Source organism: Macrosteles quadrilineatus, unplaced genomic scaffold, assembly GCF_028750875.1.
Source record: "Macrosteles quadrilineatus isolate MER2022 unplaced genomic scaffold, UCM_ALF_1.0 Scaffold_9__3_contigs__length_116548681, whole genome shotgun sequence".
NCBI lineage: Eukaryota > Metazoa > Arthropoda > Insecta > Hemiptera > Cicadellidae > Macrosteles > Macrosteles quadrilineatus.
The window spans coordinates 111,929,213-111,953,783 of record NW_026542602.1 but is presented as its reverse complement, the minus strand read 5'-3'; the positions used below and the strand labels follow the sequence as shown (position 1 = coordinate 111,953,783).

The following is a 24,571-nucleotide window of genomic DNA, read 5'->3' as shown; positions in this document are numbered from 1 at the left end:
ATCTTCTAGTTGAAGTTTTAAATGAAGAAAACACATTTTCACATAACATTGTTGGAAACCATGAGTTACCAGGTCATAATGATGTGCCAAAGTGATATCTCAGACTGAGAAGTGTCGGCGACGACATTAGCGCTGTATTAGTGTCAGAAGAGGTGCGATAGAGATGGTGAATGGGCGTGGAGAGAGCGCCAATGTGGGAGACCCCAACGCGCGGTGTGACTGAAGGCGCGACTGTGCCAAACTGCCGCCGTACTTCACATGTAATGTCCCTTGAGGACGTGGCAGTTGTGGAGATTTGGCAAAGGTAGGATCTGTGTGCAACTGATACGTCTTGGTGTGTATTAAATATTTTACATTGGATGTGTATTGTATTGTTCTCTTACGAACACAAAGATTGCGATGTTCGAGGACATAACCAAAAAACCACACATAAACTTTATTATCGTTGAACATACCCTAATCAAATCTGTGAAGAAGAGCACACGCAAATGGTCGTAAGATATTATTAATGACTATATGTTTCTATTTTTAAATTTACAAAATTTAGTAGCATTGCATTAACTTAAATTTTGATGTTCTACTTGTTTATAGTTACTTAAAGTTTGCCACGTATGCAGATGGAGAACGAAGCCAGTATCATATTCCATAAAGATAGTACACGTTAAAACAGAGCAATTAACTTATACGTCATGTTTTTTGTTATCAATTTTCATAAAATCTAAACTTTTTAATTAAAACCTACCCGTCAGCAATTTATTTTAACATTTGCATAGTTTTATTGACAATAGCTGTGAATAACAGTTTTGGTAGGAAATAAAGTCTTCACAGAAATAGGAGTACCTTTTCATCGGTTCACTTGATGTTTTTTCAGTGTTTGTGGTTTTAGCCTTAAAATAGCTTTATTCGGACAGCATTAGAGTCAATATATATAACGTGAACAAGAAACAAAGAAAATGTTCCACAATTTAGTGTTTAGTGTTGTAGTAACTGAGAAACAATATTTACGGGGGAAATCCTCCCAATAACATTCTTACCCTGGCGTGTCCATCTTGGTATATTCATAAAGAGTTAAAGCTTGTAAGACTCGGATACGAAATTGCTGAATCCATTAGTAGATGGCCCGATTATGTGTTAAAAACTGAATATCTTGGCTTACTCAAAAGTTCGTGTAAATTTTCAAACTTACAATACAAAATAATCAGCTTCAAATAATAAAATAAAAACAGAAAATCAGATGTACAAAAGAAACGGTAACTACTTCAGGGCATTGCTAAATTCGTAAATTAATAAACAGGTTGTAATCACGTGAAACATTTATAAAAGATTAGCGAATCTGGCGCACGGAATCGTGCGCAATCTAGGCATAGGAGATTAAAAATGTTTATTGATCTTTTTTATTTGGAATTATGTGTTCTTCCAAATTATTTAAAATATGGTTATGTAATATTTTTATGAAATGTGCAAAAAGTTATATGTGAAAGGAATTAAGTAGAGTCTTTTAAATTCTAGATAAGCCAAATAACATGACGAGCTCATGACGAGCTCGTCGTCTGCCGTGAGTAACAGAACTATCCCCTGACTCCTTTTTCCCCAACTCTCCTTCTCTTCAACTGCAACCTCCGACGAGGAATCACCCATTTTTCCATCATGATGAATTCATCATTTATTACTGATAAGTAGTGCCTAGTATAAGTTTAATTAATGTCTGGCTAAGTAAGTTAACCAAGGAGGGAACCCACAAGGGTTGCCCGATATTTCGAAATATAATAATCGCTAATTAAACGGCTGTATCAACTGGTAGTGGCTCAATTTATAATATCATGAAACGATCTATGGTTTTCTTATAGAAAGATATACTTTGCCGTAATAGCTTTAAAGTTAGTAAACCAATATATAAAAAGATAAGATGAGGTTATATACTATACTGTGATCATGGCATTAATGTCCGAAACATGTAAGTAATATAAAATAAAATGTTTTTAGGGTACTATGGTATTTTGATTTACTTAGTAACATTTAAAGTAGCCCTCATTGATGTATACAATAACAAAATACAATAACAAAAAAGATAACATATAAAACCACTAATTACTCAAACATTGGTGAACAGAAAAAATGACCTGCATTAAATCAATTGTATTAAAGTGTTTTCATTTTTCAAAAGAATCATAGACCTTAAATTGTCTATTTTAACTACTAGTCATAATAGACTTTTATTGCTGGAATCTTAGAGAAAATATATGAACAATATGGTGAAACACCAAGAGTGTGGTTTTGTATACTAATGCCACTTGAGGAAAATATAAAGGTTTAAAGTGCATTTGATTAAAGAGGTAAATTAGTTCTACTCAACACATTAACTGTCAACGAAGCAAAGCTTGGCCACCAGACAAACAAATAAAAATAGCAATCCTTATCTTGAACAACATGTAAATGAGGTGTGTTGCATGCGCTAGACAGTGAGCGAGCAGGCGCCGAGCGAGTAGCCAAGGCCGTTTGTCATGCACAATTAGCCAACGAATTCGCATTTAATTGTAGCGATAAATTCTCCGTAAAAGTCTGCTTCAACTGAATGAGTGTGGCTCCTTACAAATGGTTCAGATTTGGTAACCAATTGACTAATTGCGGCTACGCTGCTTCCTTTTAACTGTTGAAGAGGTTAAATACGTTTATAAATTTGTTCTAACGTTTCTATTGCAGCTGTTAAAAATAACCAACAATTGTAATTCTTGCTCAAGGCTAATTTGTGAGATATTTGTGGATAATTATTTTTCTTTTAGAGGTAAATTTATTTTGTATTTCTAGGAGAACAGTTTGTGAATTATTTGTCAGAATGTAATACATGGTTTTTTTACGCAACCCAAATTGGAAGTTCAGCGAGACACTGTTTAATGACAAAACTAGCTTATATGTTGGTATTCCAGCTTTATTAACTTCGTTTCCGATCAGCTATGCATTCATTATTGCATAATTATCAATGAGGTTTGGTGTAACTGGGAAGTTATTAGTAATAAAACCCAAAATGGTGTTTTGGCAAAGCTCAAAAGTAAGTGTTGTAGGTAATTTTTTTTAAGATCCGGTATCCTTATATTTTTGAAATTCTTGAAACCCTTAAAACTTAAACACTTGATTGTGTTAATGTTCTCCTCTCCTGGGAGACCTATCATGTATTTCGTTAAAGATATCCCTCTCTGTAAATTCATGCATGTGTGTTTGTAACAAATTATTATCCATCAATAAATTAAATTTTGACTGTTTTACATGTAGCGTAAAATGAATTTGTTCACAGCTAAGCAATGAACTAACGAATTGGTGTACTGAAAACTACCAACCCTACAAAAAACTTTAAACATTTATAATGGTCAGCTCTGGCTAATCGCGAAGAGTGGTCAGTTTGGTCAACCGTACCAATACAAACCGCATCTCATCTCGTCTCCATCGGGAAATGACGATGGCAAACATTCAATGCAGAGGACATACACATACACGCTGGGATACATTGATGTTTTTCATTTACACTTTATATAGCAGTACGCTTAAAAAAATGTATTTGAGTAAATCCTGTTTAATATGACTATTAGAGTCGTTTGCATGATTTTTGAAACGTTAACTCTCTCTGTAAAATTTAGCAAATAAAATAGAAAAGACTTAAGATTTTTTTGTTTAAATTTCTTCATTTATTCTCGAATATCAACCGGCTGAATGTAATAAAATCGTGGTAAACTAATAGTCATTTCAATATAAACATTTTATAATGAAGTTAATGAGACAACAAAGGAAGTTCACAAGTTGAAATATTTAACCACTTATGTGATTGATTGGAGATGTATTTTACGAGGGGTGTTCAATAAAGACTGACAGTACTCTTTTAATACATTTTTTTAATACCTTTCCCTAATTTTACTCAAAACTTTATCGCATATCTTTGCTCACGAAAATCAGCCATAGTAAACCTTAGAGGCAAAAATGTGCAACTTTTTATGAATCGGATGCTATGACAACAATGCAACAATGCTATGATGTTAACAGCTGATTTCGTGGTTGCTTGTACTTCAATCTTTCATACCAACTTATAAAAAACTAATTTGACTTTGTTTGTTTACAAGTAAGCTACTGTCAGTCTTTATTGAACACCCCTCGTATTTCATGGAAGAAAGTTCATTTTTAAATGGGTTACTCGTCATCACACCCAAAACCATTCTGACCAATGGAAAGAGAAAATAAAATAAGAGTAAATGTTGTATTTACTTACATCTTAAATTCAATCATTTGTAGAGTTCTCGTTTTGACAATTGTTATAATCAGCTCTTAGTCATACACTAGGTTTTACTTACATCTTGGTTGCGTTTTATGTCAAGGATATAGTGTGATTACGAAATAGACTAAGAAAAAAACACTTTATCTAGCCAATGGAGATCAAAAAATCTTAATCATAAAAATACAATATTTTTACATTTTAAAATCAACTTATCATAATGCATGAAATATCAGAGGATATATAGTATATGAAATTCATTTGCCTTATTTATTTCGATTTAAATATAAAATAACAATCTTACAAAATCGCTTTACGAATAATCAAAATTTATATAGAAGCATAAACGTTACAGTGCCGTTCATGCTGTCATGCCTCATTTACTCAAACGATGTCATTCTTCTGTGCTATAGCTCTATCTATCTTCCCGGCCCTAAACTTAACCCACCCTTGGTAATGACAATAAATACGCCTTCTCGTACAATGTATTCTCCGTTGTGGGATGTAGTTAGTTACACGCAATCAAGGTACGATGTAGCACAATGTAAACACCTCTGCTGCTGTGGTTCTAATTAACAAATTACTATCTTGAGCTACCTCACTGCACAAACTACTCGACTAGTTTTCCAACTATAAGTCTGTCACGGATGCACTGCACTCACATTTATATTAAATGTTCGGAAAAACAATTATTGTATCTTTGGACTACTGGCTTTTATAGAACTAGAAGATGGGTTGTAAGCATTGTTTTTAGATAAAATAGCTCAAATACAACCACAAACCTAATAATGAGACTGAAAATTAAAGACTAAAGTTGTATGTACTGTATTTATTTCATTTCTCTACTAGAGTGTTTTAATTTCATTCATTTGGATGTAACAGATTTTCACAAATACTTGTTACAATTGTAAACTACACCGACTTAAGCATATTATACACCTCATTGTGAAGGATGCAGCTGGTCTAGAACTAGTGTGCAAGACTTCTATACTGAAGGACCGGGTTCAAATCCCTCTAAACACGAACAGCTATGTGATCAAGTAATTCAGTAGTTCGGAGCTCGATTTAACTCCCAGGAACGCATTTAAAGTACACAAAAAGGATAGGTTTCTAGAGCTAGTAAACTGTGTCTATTCTTTAGATAACTACACTAATGTAGTTTGGTCCACATTTACTTTGGTCCACCATTAAAAGCCATTCGATAACAAATTTTGCTAACGCAACCATTTTGAAATACAATTATTTCCAATTCATCAAATTCTATAATTTGGCCTGAACAGTTAGATAATAAAGTCAATTACCTTATCTGATAGAGACCCGTGTTAGTATGATTTAACCGTTCAAGTCTATATTATTTTGGATTTCCCAAATTCCCACCGTATTTAAAGGCGTCATTAGGTGGATAAAGAGTGGCCCAAACCTTCATCCTTGAGATAGAATACAAACCTAGATAATGGTCACCGATTCATATAATCAATTTCACAACTATTGAAGGACAAAGCAAACACTCTAACCAAAGCAATTTGATATTAAATATGAGATTTAAAAAAAATATTGTTTTTAAGTGGGTGTGATAGAGTGGGGACATAGAAAAATTAATTATTGGAGACGGCGAATTGACGCTAAAAAGGACAAAGATGTCAAAGAATATTTCAATCACATGCTGGATGAAAACGTGCATCAATCTTGGATCCGATATTAAAAGAAAATATTTATTTCCATTCTTTAAAAATAAGATTGAGGAATGGAGATATTTTAACGATTATTTTATAGATAGCTTGATTATTTATTAGTGGGAGGATCAGTTAATAGAATAGTAAATTACATAAGGATTGAATTATAAGCAAATCAAAGATTATAAAACTTGACATTTATATATTTTGTATGAAATTTAATATCAACACATTCAATTTTTATATTCCAATTTCTCTTTGCACATGAATCTCAAACAGCAACAAAGGCTGTTTAAAGTATCAAAATTCACATTAAGTAGGATTAGATCCTCGCATGAAGCCTTATGGTAAAGCCTAACTAAATGAAGTTTCTAGTAACCACGTCATTACAAACGTTATCTCGGATTAAAATGGCATCCTGTGTTTTAAATAGTGAGTTTAATGCAAACCATCATAACGGTTATAAACTGTTAATTTGGTCTAAATTTTCTAGCATGTAGAGTTTATTTAAATGTATTCATAAACATATTGATCTAGTAAATTGTAATAAGTGTTTTTAAAATATTTAGAAGAATATAGACTATATTCATCATCGTCAATATATTACTCATTACTTTCTAGAATCAATAGTACACTAATCACTGTAATACAACCATTGTAACACTGTTAACAAGACTATTAAAATCCCACAACAAGGACATTAACCCTAGATTATCAAACTCCAACAGACAAAATTGTGTAGTAATACTCCCTTAACAATACACAATAACAGTTGAGTTAACGCTGTCTGGAGTTGAGTTTGAGTTCAAACCTGGCAACACCAACATTTTGTGAAAGACCACAAATCAGAAAACATCATCTCTAGAGATCGATAAACTTGTCGGTGCTTTGGCATTGGTCCACCTGTCGTCTGCTTACAGACCTCGTGGTTGCTTGTTCTATTTAGAAGTTGACCGTGCAGCTTTATAAAACAAAAACCATAATCTGACCAACAAAATGTTAAAAATGTAAGATATTTTATCAACATATTTATGGTGTACATGGTTTATTGGTGGAGTCCAATGGACGAATACTGCTTTAGATTTCCTTGAATGAAAATTGCCTTAGTTAAGCTAATTAATTGGATAGAGTTCTCTAGTAAGAAGAATTGTAGGCCATTTTACGTAAAATTTTATTCAACACTTTTGTGCAGACGTTAACAATTTTTCCCAGTCCAAGGAGTATACAAACAAATAGATAGATTCCCTAAACGGAAAAAGGCCACAAACTGAAACGGGAAAAGGCTGTGTGAGAAACATGGTTTCCCCAAGTCAAGCCCCCAGTCGCACCCCCTTTCAACGACCCTTACTTATGTTTTGTCTATTTTCATTGCAAACGCATGTTGTGTTGCACTTGAAACTATAGCTATTTGAAATGGAAGGACGTATCTTTCGGATCGAAAGGCATGGCCAAAGAGGGCGACTTTTTCCTTAAACTACCATTAGGGGTTGAAGTTTATTTTTAAATCTCTTGCTATTGAGCCCTACTTTCACCTTAAATTACGTTGCACATTCGTGGGGGGTTAAATCTATTAGAACAATTCGCACGCCGAATTTCAACATGTGTTTTCGTTACTCGTGAATTTCCGGCTTCAGCAGTTTGGGTTTGGATAGCTTTTCACTTTATATTTCCCATCTGTTTTTGTAGCTTGTAATTCACTTATTTTACGTGACACATGCGTGCACCTACCAAGTAATTTAATTTTTATTAATATGTCTTACATAGACCTCTTGTTCAAAATCTATATTGACACTTTTCATTTTACATTCATCACTTTTCTTCTGGACATTGGTGACCAATTTAATAAGACTACTTGCACAAAGACAAGTCTGGCTATCACGTGATCGCCACTGTATAGCCTTTACGTATGTTCCTGGCAGATGCTCCACGTCGGGTTTCCTCGCCAGTTTCATAATCCCTGTTGTGACTTCTGCCATCAGATTGTAAACAGCCATGTTTATGCTTACTCGTTAATTTCTGTTTGGCCCTGCTACAAGTAACAATCTAGACTTGAGATTTGAGTTTGTTCCAAAATTATTGTTTACGTTCCTTTACGTTCTGTTGCACTTTGTAAATAATTAATTTGTTCTATATTTAAGTTGTTTTGTCTCCAAATCACTGAACAAACTATAAAAGGTATAAATTATCTGAGTACTGTCAGAGTGATCCTGTATGATCCTTATGGATTGCGTGTTTCCAGGACTTAAGTCCTTATCTTCAGATCTTGAACAAGAACATTGTTAACTCTATCACTTCGAAAAGGTCATCAAAAGTTTAAATAAGATACAATGTTCTTGTACAATTCTTGTACACACTTCTTGTACATGATCTTGAAGATGAGGACTTAAATCCTCGAAACGCGTAATCCATAAGGATCATACAGGATCAGTCTGGCAGTACTCAGGTAATATTATACTTTTTTTAATTAATTTGCATTTAAGGAAAGATTCCTAGCTTCTAGGTATATAATTGTTTTATATGTTTGTGTATGTTGTATATTTTTTTCAAGGTATGATTGGTGTTCCTTGATATATTTGTGCCAAGGTATGTTTGTGGCCGTTGATATATATATATGTCAAGGTATGTTTGTGCCCGTTGTACATTTGTGTCAGGGTATGTTTGTGTCCATTGTATATTTGTGTCAAGGTATGTTTGTATCAAGGTATGTTTCTGTACTTTGTATGTTTGTGTAAATGTATGTTTGTGTACTATGAAATATTTTCTACGTCAAAATCATTAAGATATAATAGAACAATATACTTGTTAGCGATCTATAAAACCTCAGTGTTTCATCCAATGAGTAAACCGCACACCTTGAAATTAAAAGACATGCACATAAACGCATTTAAGCTTTACCAGACATGAAACAGACCCAAAATAAACTTAATAACTTACAACAGGGAAAACTCAATGGCTATTTTTCAATTTAATTAAGTTGGTAGGCCATCAAGAGATATGTTAAAATCATATAGGACTTTAAGGACTTTAAGATTGATTTGTAATTTTTTGTATGTTTTATATTCCAGATGATGCCACACACGGACAGGGCCGCCACGCCTTAGCTCACTAGCACCCTTCAGTTGTAAGGGTAGGTTACTTATTTAACCATGTATTTTTTTACTAATTTTAGGTAGCATTTCATGAACTTTTGCATTAAAATTTTTAGTTAGAAATACGGATTTAATCATTCGTTTTTGGCTTTTTTACAGGTGTAGTTTTGAAAAAAAATTTAAACCTCAATACTTGGATAAACTTGATATTAATATTAAGATATAGATTAAATATATGTACTTACATACTAGAACAACAAATTTTGGATATCTGATTTTGAATAGTTTTGTACGACTTATATAGAAAGAATTTTGTTGTTTAATATTTTTTATACTTATTTTAAAACTAGTTTCCAATATTTATATACAGTATAACATCAACAAACACATTTTCAAAGGACTAGTTTTCACTACTATGTGACTGACTATGTGACAGCTGTTAATCATTCAATTAATTAAATTATGTAAACTTTCAAAGCATATAAGGAGCATGCCCGAAGGAAATCTGTTCATACCAATATTTTTTCTAAATCTATACACTCTAAGCTATGTTGTATAGAGTCATATTCCTATTTTCTATGATCATCTTTGGTTAATGACCTTAAACGGTGAGTACAATTTAGAACTTATTACTGTAATAATACGTCTGATAAAAAAGTTGGTCAGCATTGATGAATCTTTTAAAGTGAATTGTATAAATAAATCAAACACTAATGTGGTGAAGTCCAAAAAGAAATTACCTTTTACTATTCATCCCTCGCTATATCTAAGCTTTAAAATGACACATCAACCGTAAAAATTGACTACGTAGGGCGGCTGGATAAGGAATTTTATAGCGAAATCCTCATTGTATTAAGTATACAGACAAATTGATGTATAGTGAAACTTAAAAAGCTCTTTAAACATCCGCACAAAATTCTTAAAATACTCTTCTTTTCTTTTCACAAGGAAATAAAATTAATATCAGCTGCAAACAACCAAGGCAGTAACGTTGTACTGAGAAAGTAGCTGTCACCATTAAGCGACTACCAGGCAACTAAGTAAGAGATTTGGCTCGGGGAAGACGTTCAAACAAAAACAAGTTTAAAATTGCGGGCGACAGGAGGAGCCACGTGGTCGTAATAACCCTGAGTCAGACAATATTGCAGATATTTTGGGTTAAGACAGTCATGACCCACTTGTATTTTAAAATCACTTGAAAGTTTAACCGGTATTTACACAGGTCTTTGCGTCGAGCAAGTTTGTTGCGTTAAACATTTGTATTGCCGAGTGAACTAAATTATCATGATCTATTGATATGATCACTGAAATTTAATAGTACTCTGGCCCACTTATGTTAAAATCTGTTCTGGTGAAAGTTTAAGCAGTATTTACAGAATGTCTGTTAAGCAAATTTGTTTCATTTTATTTTTATTGCTTTTCACTAGTGAACCTAATTCTCTTGAACTATATTTTTCTCGGCGTTTACGTGTAGTTTGATCAAATCATGTACAAGTAGTTTGAAGAGGAAAGCGGTCAAAACCCATTCATTGTTTGTGTATGTGTCGAGAATCAACCCCGTTCTTCCTGTACCAAAGTCCGAGACGCCAACACTAGACTAGCAACAACTCTATTGTTGAACTGAGATTCAATAGGGCAAATATGTGTCAAAACCCAAACGGTTTGTCGTTCGTCTCGAAGTTTACGACCCTTATATTGGTCGACGCCGACGGCCGAGATTAGAGACGGAAGATGTTCTTTCGACGGATTATCCAAAAACAACTCAGGGCTGGACCGTTAGTCCGATCCGCCGGCGCCATATATTAGCATTTTTACGCGTCGTGACGTTTGGTTTTTTATCAATTAAGTTGTTGGGCGTTTCCTCATTGGAAATACTAAAGATAGCCGGGAAGTGTTCGTGTTGGCTAAACGTAGCGTTTTAAGGGACGATATGCTCCTGTTGTGCGAGATACGCTAATGGTGTGTTACCGTGAATCCACAATCTGTTAACTGACGTTTCAGACACCGGTTTAAATCTAGCACGCACTAATGTGGACGGCAAAAAGTAGGTTTAAGAAAGCACTCGATCACATCCTTGGCTTTTTAACCTATCTGTCTTTTATCGTTTAGAGAATGTATGTCTTACTGATGGAAAGATCCCCATAAAATCATCGTTTGCATACTGCTAGAAGGCTTCGTGTCCTATCGTGAATACATATTTTTTTATTATTTTTGTTGAATGTTTTTCGACGCTTATGTATCGACTAAATGTTTCTCCAATAAAAATGTAAGTTTGACATATCGTGCTTTATAGAGTTGATAGTCTACAAACCAATCGTTCCATTTCGTCATACTAGTTCTAGATTAGGTGAAATAATGAGAGATAAATATTAACGTACTGTAACATTTATAGGACACACAATCTCATGAAACTGATCCATTTCGATGATATAATATACAAATTCAATCTATGGTACAGAATACAGCAAGTTTTAACGATACATTTCAAAAGTTATCAATCTTTTTTCAACGAGTTTGACTGATTTGTGATAGCTCAAATGTCTTAAACCACTTCAGGAAAACGTCATAGCCTGTACAGCCTAGTCATTTCTTTCAATCAACTTTCTCATGACAAGATGATTTTTAGGAGAAACTCAAAACTCAATTTTAAATGGATTCGACTTGACCATAGAGACTGGGATTAGATGCGTTATGGAAATGGATTTCGACGGATCTGCTGTTAAAATCCATTTGGACGGAGGAAAGTGGGCAGGACGAGACGGCAAGTTACTGGTAGATTTATGACTCGAGTTGCACGCTTGCATATGTTTACAGGTCGGTCTATCTCATACATCTCGTTTAACTTACTGCACTGCCTCTTTGATATCACCGCCCCTCGCCGCGCCGGCCTCATTTTTACAAGACCAATTAGTAAGTGATCAATTCTGCTATTTTATGAAGGGTATTGTAAACATCTTAGGTGTGTTCATTGATGATTTCTTCGGGCCTGCTAATCAGAAGGTTTCCGGTTCGATGCTATGAAAGTAACTGGCCTTTTGACGATTCAAAACCGTACCCGGCTGCCTTTGATCATAGGGCTTTTAACAATGACCTTTGGTAAAGAGCCAGCTGATGTTAGTCAGTAAGAAGCTATCATCCCATACTTTCAACACTTATTCTTCAGACTTCTTTGCCCTACGCTCCCTTTGTGTGTCGGCATCGTTGTAGAAATATAATAATATCAATACGGGTCTCGGTCATGATTCATAGTTTATGTTTTAGGCTATTTATTGTCTATAAGAGATTTTCAGATTAAGATACAGAAGAGGAAAATATTTGTCTAAATATGGGTTTTCAAGTATCTACTTTAACTGGGACCAGTCGATGAACTTACAGCAGTAGACAGGGCTGAATATTATGCAGCGATACGCATTAAATCCCTCTTAAAATAGAAGTAATCCATCAAAACTATTCCAATCTAAACCAAGATTAATTAATAGCCTACCATCCAATGTATTAAAATGTCGTGTTCTAATCTTTAGACTAGTTTTCGTCATTTGGTGTCTCCCAACCATACACAGTTTATATTTCATGTCAAAATGAAAAGGCAGTACAAATCACGACCATTAGAAGCTATGGAGGGATTTGCCAAAGCCGCGGTGGCTTGTGTGTGGCAAATCTGTTTACAGTCTTCTCAATCAAAACATACACCGTCGATTGAAATGTTTTGCCAAATCTCCAAAATGTTTTTTCAGCCGCTTCAATAACTTAAAACCTTTCAACCATATTGCGATAAAACTTGGTTATGGCAAATTCGTTAACATAACTGTGATAATCTCATATCGTTTTAGATGTTTTAAGTGGTTAGGTCGTGGTATATGGTGGCTGTGGTCAATTTTATCAAGGATTTCCTCGGATTTCTAAATATTTCTTTAGAAATCCTTGATTACGTTTAAATACGTGAAGTTAACAAATAAACTCCATAACTAACACAGATTACTGTAATTAATGAAATCCCCTGATTTTATTGTTTAGAAATTATGATTTTTCTTTGCTGTAGGAATATCTTAAACACATGATGTTTATTTTAAGTCTGGACTTTACAGAATGTAACAGTATTATTTTATCTACAACAGAGGGATTTTTCAAAAGGGAAATTCTAACACTTACAAGATACAAACCATTAAACGCTCCCAATTTCTTTTGGATATGACTGGGATTGAGCCAAGAAAATGACTCCTAGTTGTGCTACACAATGATAATCAACTCATTTACCTAAGGAGATATGTCTGGATTTGAGTTTGTAAACACATTTAAATTCAATAACTGAATTCACATCAACTCACCCAGTCCAGTTAATTAATCATAACAAAGCTCATACGCGGAGTTTATTAAATGTGCATGGTGCAACCTAATTTGGCATTTGGAAAGTTCATATTCCATTGTTACCTTCATCACATTACTGAATTAATTTTTTTAGGTATAAATAAGGATACTATCGTTTAAGTATTTTATTAAAATTAGTGTTGTACTCATTATTTTATATTAGTAGTTTCAGTACACATACTATACTGGTTTTAAAGACGGCCGTTTTATTATATATTATTAGTTAACTTATATATTATAACCTCACCTTCGGACCTCCGTAGAACATGTCATACACATGATAGATCTTCTATTATTGGACATCATTGATGTTTCATGGGAGGACTCTAGAAATTATAGTTATTTATAATCTCGCTACATATTCGTTTTGACCTATTAAAAGGATGACAAGAAGAATTTCACAATCTGTTCTTCTATCTAATATCCAAATACTTCATATTTAGTTTATACTGGCGTCACCTTTCATCTGTTTATTTCCGGCGTAACTTCCCAGTTATTAATTTTCTGTAAATTTTAACTCTTCTGTATGAATATAGAAACATCTATATCGACCCAGCTATCTATTATTCATAGATTTGATACCCTGCATGTAAAGTCTGTTCCCATCTAGGCTATTTGTTTTAAGACATAACTCTAAATCTTATAAACAATAAAACACGTGCCTAGGTATATGTGCAAACTGGATTTAATTTTTTTATTTGCGCCATAAAGTAGGGAGCCAGATTCATATTTGTTTGGACTAGTTTTTCTACATTACTAATTTCAGTTTAGAAAGCCTAGCTGTTTAATTTTCTTATAACCAAAAACAAATCTAGCTGGTTTTCTTCATTACCAACCATGTCCGTGTTTTGCAACGGCGAAAGGACGCAGAAGAAGTTATTTCGTATTTAAAATTATATATGAAGTAGCTACGCATCTACCATTGATTTTTGAAATAAAGTTAATCTGTACCACACCGTTTGATAAGTGTCTTTCTTTTACCTTAAGCAAGTGATAACAGCGTTTCACGCTAACTCGTAGACTAAAATAGCCTTCTGGGATAAGAAATACATACTTCTTGTTGTTTCCAAGATCATGTCAAATACTCTTGTTTCCTTCTCCTTGGTAACAAGACAGAGGTTTACCAACAATGAATAATGTATCAGCTGATAAGAGTGATAAGGTGAAGGTCTACATTGACGCGAGCAAAGGATCTGTTCCGTGGGGGTAGACAGGTCTAATAAATACATGTAATAAATCAACCAAGGACGTTCCTTACTGACACAATCGTGTGTCATTCAATAATTAATTACTGTATGCTACATTAGTTGTGAACTAAAGTTAGGTCAATTCCTAAGAGATGATTTGCTTGCTTTTAAGTTCAATTTACTGGCCAATATGCTTACAAATGATAATAATATGACCTAGTTGGGAAGTAAAGTTCACGATTTTTTTATGTACTAAAATATTATTTTACATAATATCTACTTTGTTACATAAAACTCGGCACAAATACTGATTCTCGACTACTTTTGTAACACCTTGTTACATAATTGAAGAAACACTACACAAGTCTGCAAAGTTATGATAACATTAACGAATCAAAATAAAAAATAATGAAAAATGCAATGTGTGATTCTTAACTTTTTTTGAAATTGTTGAAACGACTACAATTTTGGTATCACTTGCTTTCAAAAGATCCGATTTAATATATGAATAATAAAGTAGGTTTCTAAATAACCATTGTTTTCTGTTACACACTGTAATTTACATAAACTTGAATATTTCAAAGTGCAAAGTTCAAGTGAAACATAATTATTTACAAAAATATTTGTAGTAAAATATAACTAAATTTTTACAAATTTGGTGTTAAGAAAGGATGGGACCGACTAGACAAAAGCGCATCTCCATTCGACCTCCCACCTTGTTGCGTGGATCTTGTATGTGTTGTTGGCAAGTAGTGAAACAAATCCAGCATGAATGATGGATCACGTATTCTTCTTGGCAACTTTAGAGACAACAACCAGTTTCTCGTCCTTAACCTTTCAATTGCAACTCGGGCGCAGACACAGTAGGAGGAGAAATGTCATGAAAATTGTGATTTGTAACTTCAACAAATTTTGTTTTACCGGTCATAATGGTTGTTAGAGGAGTGTGGAATGTGTTGCGAAACGAATCAAAATCAACCCGCAAAAAATACAGTGTTGCATTAAGAAAATGTCACATTGTGTGCTACCCTTTACACCTACGTGCCAACAATTATTGTACGGACACGATTGAAACACAAAGATGGCCGACAGGTAAAGACGAGAGTTTATCGTCGATCTGTATGCAAATATAGACATAGCAGACCTAACTGAGAGTGCGGATATATGGGAGACTCTTGATAGAGACTTAACTGGGCGACAGAGACTCGTTACACTCTTTATCTACGGCATCTCCGCTCTCTGTTTATTGCCGCGTGGGCCTAAGGCAGGAGCTGCTGATTTTATGTCTGCAGTTAAAGGAGAAAATCCCAAATAATCAGTCCTTTCAGAGCTTTATCAGCAGATCGACAAGGAATCTCGTTGAATTTAACGCTGAATTTCGACTAATTTATAGGGTGTAAAAGGATTTTGGCAGCTCTCTCTGGAAAGGTTCAACAAATGAATAAATGTTCAGGTTGGCTTAAAAAAACAAGAAATATTGAACGAAGTTCAGATTTACAATTCTTGTTTATTCTTCAATGCAGATTTATTATGGTATATACTTTACAATGCTAGAGCATATCCAACCAATTACAGCTTAAAATATCACTATCAAATTTGTTCCACGGTTGAACCAGCAGTTAGTTAAGGTTTCTGTCCTCAAAGCCCAGGCTCAAGGCTCCCCAATTACCATTGTACATAGGCTTTTGGTAATGTGATAACGACATAAGCTATAGTAAATAATATATTCTATGGTTATATATTTTAATCCTTTTATTGCTCACCTGACTGTCAACAGGTTCGCTGGTCCAATCCTGGAAAAAGACAGTAAACGTTTGATGATTTGAACCTTGTCGCACCTGTCCCTGATGATTTGGCATTTAATAATTGATTCTGACTACGGAAACAGCTAATCTTATTTAGTAACCCCTCACTCCATTCTATATAAATCCTTCGCTCATATTCAACTTAAAATAAAAATGTGCATAGCATTGCTGTCTCAAATGCAAAGAAAACAACAGGAAAAGATAGTTGCTTGGGCTAGAACATCCACTGTATAAGAGAGAATCCCCTCACCAGTAAAATACATATAACAATTCATAAAAGAATAAATTGAAACATAGCTTCTTTAAGATTTCACACTTACTTGTAGAAAATTATTTGTTGGCTAGATCACTACTCAAGATGTAGGTATTCATATCCAAAACAAAAGCACGCACAATGAATTTATCTCCCGCAGCGTTGGTGTTTGCTATGCGTAGAGAGCGAGCAGTCTCGCGGTGTTTCACATAAATGTAAAACATTGTTATGAATCACAGTTGAGAGATCGTTTTCCTATTTGCCACCTACTACAGAATACATTGAAAGCATACAATCTGCATTAAGTACGACATCGCAACACCAGCAGGAGGCTGAATATATAAAATCGTCCTTGGATTTTCTCAGATAAATTTATTCGATTCTTGAGGTGCCAGGAATACACTGGTTGATATATGATGCCAATATCTAGTTTTGCTGTGTAAATATTTCACTTACCTTTAAAAATTTACGTACTGTTTACGCCTTACAAATTATAATTATTTTTGTAATTTGTAAACCAAATATTTTCTTTTTGAGATCGTAAACATTATAAAAGGTAGGCCTACTACATTTAACGAAATTGTATTGATTTCCGTCACATGTACTGTTTTAAGAGACTCAAGTACGCCTAAAATAATTCTGTAATTAACTACCTAACCTTATTGAGCAAATAAATGCGTCCACAACTCATAACATAAATGATTTTCTACTACTAATCTTAATATTTCAAGAATGTTTTGGTTTTATCAGTTCTATTTTTATCAAAATACTAAATCTGTGGTTAGAGCTATAACATGATATTTATGATGTTTTCTGTCTTTCAGAAAATCTGATATCAGTGCTAACCACCATAGAAAGTCCCAATTCAAACAAAATGTTGTAGTAGGGTGATTTTCTTGTAACGCGACAGATATAAAACTGAGTATAGTAGGATATATTTTTGAACTTATTGACTTATCAATAATCTTTAGATCTTAACATGTTTTGTCATTAATATGAAAACCTATTAGCTCCCGAGGTCAAACCGAAAGCACACGGTTCAGTGTCATGTTAATGGGAGAACCGTGTGAAATGATATTCGACTCATTAGAATGGTTAAAAATAATTTTACCACACTATCAATCTATTCCGGAGCACATATTGAAAGTGTAGTTTTGCAGCCCCAGAGGCGGTGTACTTTAACTACTAAACGAAGATTAGCAGTTCATTTAATTATTGGTAAACCGATTCAATCCAAGAGATGATTATGCGCATTTTAAAAACATTGTAGTGTTTTCTTCATAAGCGCAGACTCGCTTTAGTTGTTTAAGGTTTAAAATCTTTCATATTGTTTTTAAACTAACAATTTAATATTCATTTGCTTATTATTCCACCGTGTTCACTAGGTCCACAGCATTATGCGACATGAAGTACATTATAGAATGCTCAAGCAAGGTTAAATTAATATCTGAAATACAAGTGATTTTCATAGATGTCACGTGGAAAGTCTACAAAAGAATCAGCAATCGGTGGGAGTAACTATGCTATTTTATTGGGAATACTGCAATCACTTTTGAACTGTAGTTTTTAAAACAATGGGTGTTGTAAATTTTTTTTTATAATCATAGACCATAACCTACTAAATTTGAATTAACCCCGGTCGAGGTTTTTTTTTCAAACCTTATATATATATATATATATATATATTTCTTTTTTTATGTTATGAGTTTTTATAGGGAAATCGCGTAAATTACACTAACCTTTGAGCCATAATTAATTATAACAGCAATGGGGGTTGTACCGTTTTGTTTAGAAGTTAAAAGAACTATAGGCCCTACATCATAAATTGTTAGACAAAATCGTTCGGGTCGTTTTGTTAAAATTCAATTTTTCCGTTATGTTGTGGGTTTAACGGGAAAATCGCCATTACAAAAAACGGTACTTACGTATTATACGGAGGCCACGTATTTTACAGCGCGCTGCGGTGGTTAGGTTAGGTTGGTCTATTATAAATATGTTTGTAGGACTTTCCTACTTTCGTTATGAATCGAACCAGACAAGTCATAAAAGCTTCATGATGACCAAACCTAACCGCCGCAGCGCGTTGTATAAGGGTGGCCTCCGTATAATACGTAAGTACCCAAAAAACAAATAAAAAAACTGGAGATACCGTATATTAGTACCCACATACAAAATTCCATCAAAATCGGAGGACATGTGTGGTCTGTCGCTGTGTACACGTCCACACATACACCTAGACATCACTTCAAATCAAATCAAATAAGTCTTTATTCATAATATGTACAATTTATGTACAATGAATGGTGTCAGATCTTATTTCTAAGAAATAAAAATAAGTACATTAAAATTAACATATTTACAAGTATAATACAGTACACCTTTTTACCAACAAACTTTACCAACAACGCCATTTAACTTATTTTATATCGAAAACTTTTTTTTCTCAAGGTGACCCAAAACGGATATATCCACCTAAACTTGAACTCGAAAATGTTGACGAAAACAATACTTTCTCCGTTTATACTACGTATAGGTAGAGAAGAAGTAAATTTGTTTATGAAATAACATGTAGATGGGGTTTTGTTTGGTCAATGAATTTGAAAGGGGGGTTGGTAAATAGATTCTCCAAGTTAAGGTAAATGGACATATTTTTACAAAAATTTAATTACTTAACAGGTTAATCAAATTGTAAGCTAACCTTAGCTCTTGAGACAGCTCTCTACCATGTCCAGGTGAGCCCCAGATATTTTCGCCTCCTCGCAAGGTCCACATCGGTGGGCGTCCGTCCCTCCCGCACTGGATAGCGCTCCCCGCGGTGTATTATTGCATAAAATAAATATCAAACACAAGTAGGAGGACGTACAATACAGCTTTGACCTACCGTGTCGGCGGCCAGATTCTATGAATTTTACAAAGTCGAAAATTACAAATTGTCTTCCAACGGAGAGAGTTTCACAATAATGAGAAACTTCTCCTAATAGGGGAGATCTACAGTTTTTAGATATGTGGACTTTTTAAAGTTAAGGGTCACGGAATTTTCATATTACTAAAAGTTATCGGTGGGGTTTGAACCAAAGTCTTTACGACAGAAGTTCTGTGCTGTAACTGACAGACCAGCCGTGATTCCTTATAAATTACAACAGAGAAGTAAAATAAGGACACGGGGAATTTGACTACTGATAGCACTTCAGTATCCAAAAGTCATCGTTAAATGATTAAAAAGTGCTAAAGTGCGTTATGAAAATTAAAAAGTGAAAAATTTAATAGAACGGGTTGACACGAAAACTTTTGTTTCCTCATAACATTTTGTACATTTGTAGTAAAAAAAAAAATAAAACTATTAGTTTTTACTTGTTGCGTTTATATACGTCCTGTCACGTGTTTTTGTAAAGTAACAGCCGAAACTTTCCTATTTTTTTCCAATCTAAAGTCGGGAAAAGATAGAACCAAGTACAAGCAAGTCGGGATTCATAGTCCGATAACAGAGGCAATCTCGTTTGGGAACGAATCCTCATCCTTCGGATTAAAAAGCGGGTACTACAATAAACAATAGCTTATTTTTAATCTATGACAATAGAATATTTACTAAGATTAAAATTGAACTACACCTTCTACCAATTCAAATAAGTTATTGAAGTAAAATAATAAAAATGCATTGGTGTTTAAAAAAAATAGAATTTGAAATGTGCGAGTTGCAAACATTGATGGAGAGTACACTTGATCCATCAAGGCAATACAAACTGAACCCAATCAGGTTTTGGCCCGGAAAAATCAGTGAGGCTATGAAATACGTTACGTTGATGATACCGGCTTACTGTGAAAAGCGAGGGTCGTGATGAACATGGATGGTGAAAACGGTGGGAAGGGGGAGGGGGTTATGGGCTAAATAAACATCGCAATGATCCAACAAAATTGGAACTTAATTTAAATTACGCATCTTCCATGAAACATACACATCTGATGGTTATAATCACATTCAAACGTTTTACACTTTGGTTCAATGGTGAATTGTGATATTAACACTTTTAAGTTCCTATTGATAATAATTATAATGAACATTTTAATGACTGATTGCATGATCTTGTTGGACTGACATAGGTAGTGAATATTTTTTAAATAGACCTTTTTAATTTTTATTAATTATTAATTATCAATTATCAATCATCGAGATGGGGACGCCACCTAGGTGCGTATTTAACCCAAATATGAAGGATAATATGAAAATATGAAAAAAATATGAAGGGAAATATATGTGAAGGATGAGTGTAGAATGGAGTGTGATGACCTGTGTAGCTTTGTAACTGACTAAGATCGGCTGTTTCATTAGCCAGGATCATTTATTTAAAGCCCAATAATCAGGAACAGCTGGGTCCAGTTTCGAACCATCAAAAAGCTACTGACTTTTCTCAGGATCGAACCGGCGACCTAGTTTGATTATTAGGCGAACACTATAACCACTCAGCTACCCGGCCAGTTAAAATTTTAATTGTTGATAATGATGAAAATTGCAATCAGGTCTAAGTGGATTAATTGTGTGAATGTTACAATTCATTTGTTTAACTGAGTTTAGCTATAATGACTAAGGAATAGCAGTTAATAAATATCCTATATGATAACTAGTACTAGATATACCTTTTATTTTATATGTTTTCCATTATACATGCCTTTAATTTCCCTTATCAATTTCCCAATGATTGGAAACATGTTTTTAAACTTGGTTGAATAATGATACTGTATAAAGATGTCTTGGAATTATGAATATTGCAATGTTTCTATTTCAATTAGATCAACACTTAATTACAAAAATTCCTAATAAATAATGCTTGTTGAAAAGTAATTCAGGAACTCTACATTTAATAAAGAATCTTACACAGTAGCTGTGGAATTTGGCTTTGTAAAAACAAACTTGTAGTTTTAAAGAGCTAATCAGATTAAATAAGCTACACCATTCTTTTTTAAAGACACTCGATACAAAAAGATACAAAATTCTAAATGTACATTACTTATTTACACCATAAAACTTAATTTTACAGCAGGAAACTTTAAAATTTGATTTAAATTATAATAAATTTGAATGCAATGAAATTTAAATGAAAAGTTTTAAACAGGAATTAATTTTTTTACAGCATCTGTGTAAGTTTAAAATTATATTTTCTACAAACACACATACGTTATAGTTATGAGTTAATTTACAACGAAACAGGAATATAGATCATGCATGCAATTTCAAATTAATTATTGCAACGTCTAAAATGACTTCTAAACAACTTCGTTGCATTCATCATAAATATTGTTCACTGTTCAGTTTAACAAACAATAGATCAAATACATTACCATACTAGAGTTTACATCACTAGGCGTGTCTTACTATTGTGTGGTTGTTGTCGGGTGTATGTCAGTGTAAATTATCCAACTCACTGTGGATTCCATTATTATTTAGTAAAAGAGTTTTACAATTTCGTGTCGGTTACATATTGTGAGTCGTATATATGTTTTGTTTAATACTGTACAAACAAATCCAAATGTACTTTGTAGGACTGATCGGATATTAACAGCTTTGACGAATCAAAGGTTAAACAATGTATTATATTTGAAACTACCGTATATAACCCCCAGTGGAGGGAGTATTCTGAGTCAGAGAAATGTTCTTCCCTAAAGACAAAATATAATTTTTTATAGATATGTTGTATGACAGCTTAAGGTAGGCTCCGAATTACAGCGGAATTATTATTTATAGCTAATTTGCGGTATTTGATCCCAAGACTCCATGACATAAGTCCCGCGCTAGATTCTCTAAGACTTCTGCACCCTACACTACCCATTGATTCAACACACGAAACATCACACATGTCACATTGCTTTGTCTGTAGTGTACCGTTGGGGGGAGGGGGGGGGGTTCATGTGATTTTCCAGCTTTGGAGGGAAGGGGGTGTACTAACTTTGTTATGATTTGTATTTTCAGCTGAGGGCAAAATCAGATTACATACTCCAAGACGTTTTAAACCTTTTTTCGCTTTTTTTCCATAATTGCGATTGAAATGTAGTTAAAGTGGCTAACACGACCCCTACCTTAAATAACACATCAAAATATAAATAAATTTCACAGAAAACAATTAAATAACTTCTTGGTCAGAAAACAACTTGTTCCGAACACATCTCCGACTCACATTCCAAACTCCAACTACCAACGAAACACAGAACGCACTACAACGCCAGAAATGATTGCCGGCTTCCCGCGGAAGCTTCGTGCCTCCTAGGCCGTCCTGACGTGTTAATAAATGAACATAATTCTTCAATAACAAGCCACTTAATAACGTTTAATAAGGCCTAACACGATCGCATCGTGCTTTCGAAAAAGTAGGGCCACCGAAAACGTATATTTAACTGTGATACGATCTGACTGCCGCTAGCCACCTTCTCGATTGAGACGTCCCCGCAACACACTCACTAACGCTCGGTTTTGAGGTAGGCCTAATTGTTCCTAACGTCATTCTGATTAATTACCACAACTGGGAATTATCTGTGATCTTTTAATTCCTTGAGGATCCAAGTGGAAGATCATAAACGTTTGAAAACAAATGGCATCTCGGTCAGGGTAGAACCAGATGTTGAAGGCAACCACTACAACCAATCGGCTACCTAGACGATTGGGAAATCTGATTTTAATTTAAAATCTGGGAGGCGAGTAATTTTGCAGTAATCTAGCTTACATTTTATTGATATACAGGAATAAAATAATAATAAATTGTATGTTGAACTGAGAAGGGGAGGGTTAAGAGTTTTATCTATTTTACTCACTTGATTCTAAATAAAGGTGTATTTTTGAACGTAAATAATAAAACCACCTTTAGGTGGGAATAATATGCGAATACAACCGAAACACTATCATAAGGAAAGTAATTCCATAAAATACATTATTTATTTATATGTAATCTCACAGCTTTCTTTATTGAATTTTTATGATTATAGTATGGTTTATTATGTAGTTAACTCCCGTGATATTTTTTCCGATTTAGAGAAAGGTAACGTATGGCTTCATAAATATAATAAACATATGCTTAATAAAACAGTTTAGCTAGCATGGGTGTATTACCTTAAGACTATTTTGAATGAATTTTAAAACCCATCGCGAAAAGGTGTTTGTCGGATATGTTTATCTTATTTATTTAAACACTTATCCCATACGTAACGAAATATTTATTTTATTAAATGGGGTTCAACGATTCCTTTAATACCTACGCCACTGTGGTTCCATTTGGGGGGGAGGGGTCCATATGGGCTAAACCCCCTCCTCACTGGGCTCTGGTTATATAAATTTAAACACACATTTCGTCATAAAAACATAAGAAGATTTTGGGACAGTTCTAGACAAATAGCTTTAAAAACCACTAAACTGCTTTAATTATTTTTTATTTTCGAGGGGAGGACCCCCGGAACCCTCTGCTGATTTTACTGCGTGTAAACATCCCTTGGCGCAACCGACGCCAATTTTGGAAGAAGGTCGATATTTTTACCAAGCTATTTTATTCCGACAAAGATTCAATAACAGCTGAATTAAGACCAATATAGTGCAAAGTGGCAACGATGCCAATATTGAATAATCAAGTCTATTACGGCCATAATACGTGTATTGCGTATTCTCTGTTAGTACGTAAACAGAGTTAATTTTAGACCGTTCCTGATGGAACTTGTTTAAGTTCTCCGTTAATAAACAAACTCAGCCGTTAATTGACTGAAAGTATTTACTTTTGGAGAGCCAAAACGTTGTTCATTGTATTTTCTCATGCTGATTCACAGTTGCTCTTTCTACGTACAAATATTGCTCTTTTTAAGTCGTTGGCTCTTTAGAGAAACCTATTTACGATGTAATATTTAATATCAATATTGTTAAATTTTTTTTTATTAAAATTTAGACAAAAGTTTATTTGTATATGTAATGACAAA

At 33.9% G+C, this 24,571-nt stretch overlaps 1 long non-coding RNA gene across 2 annotated transcripts in view; it reads left to right on the top strand.

Annotated features, from left to right (window-relative positions):
* Positions 1-24,571, top strand: part of LOC129004211 (uncharacterized) — a 119,813-nt gene that overhangs the window by 49,722 nt on the left and 45,520 nt on the right. For both annotated transcript variants that reach the window (XR_008491682.1, XR_008491683.1), the window contains exon 3: positions 8,994-9,055. This is a non-coding gene — a long non-coding RNA (uncharacterized LOC129004211). The remainder of the gene's footprint in view (positions 1-8,993; positions 9,056-24,571) is intronic.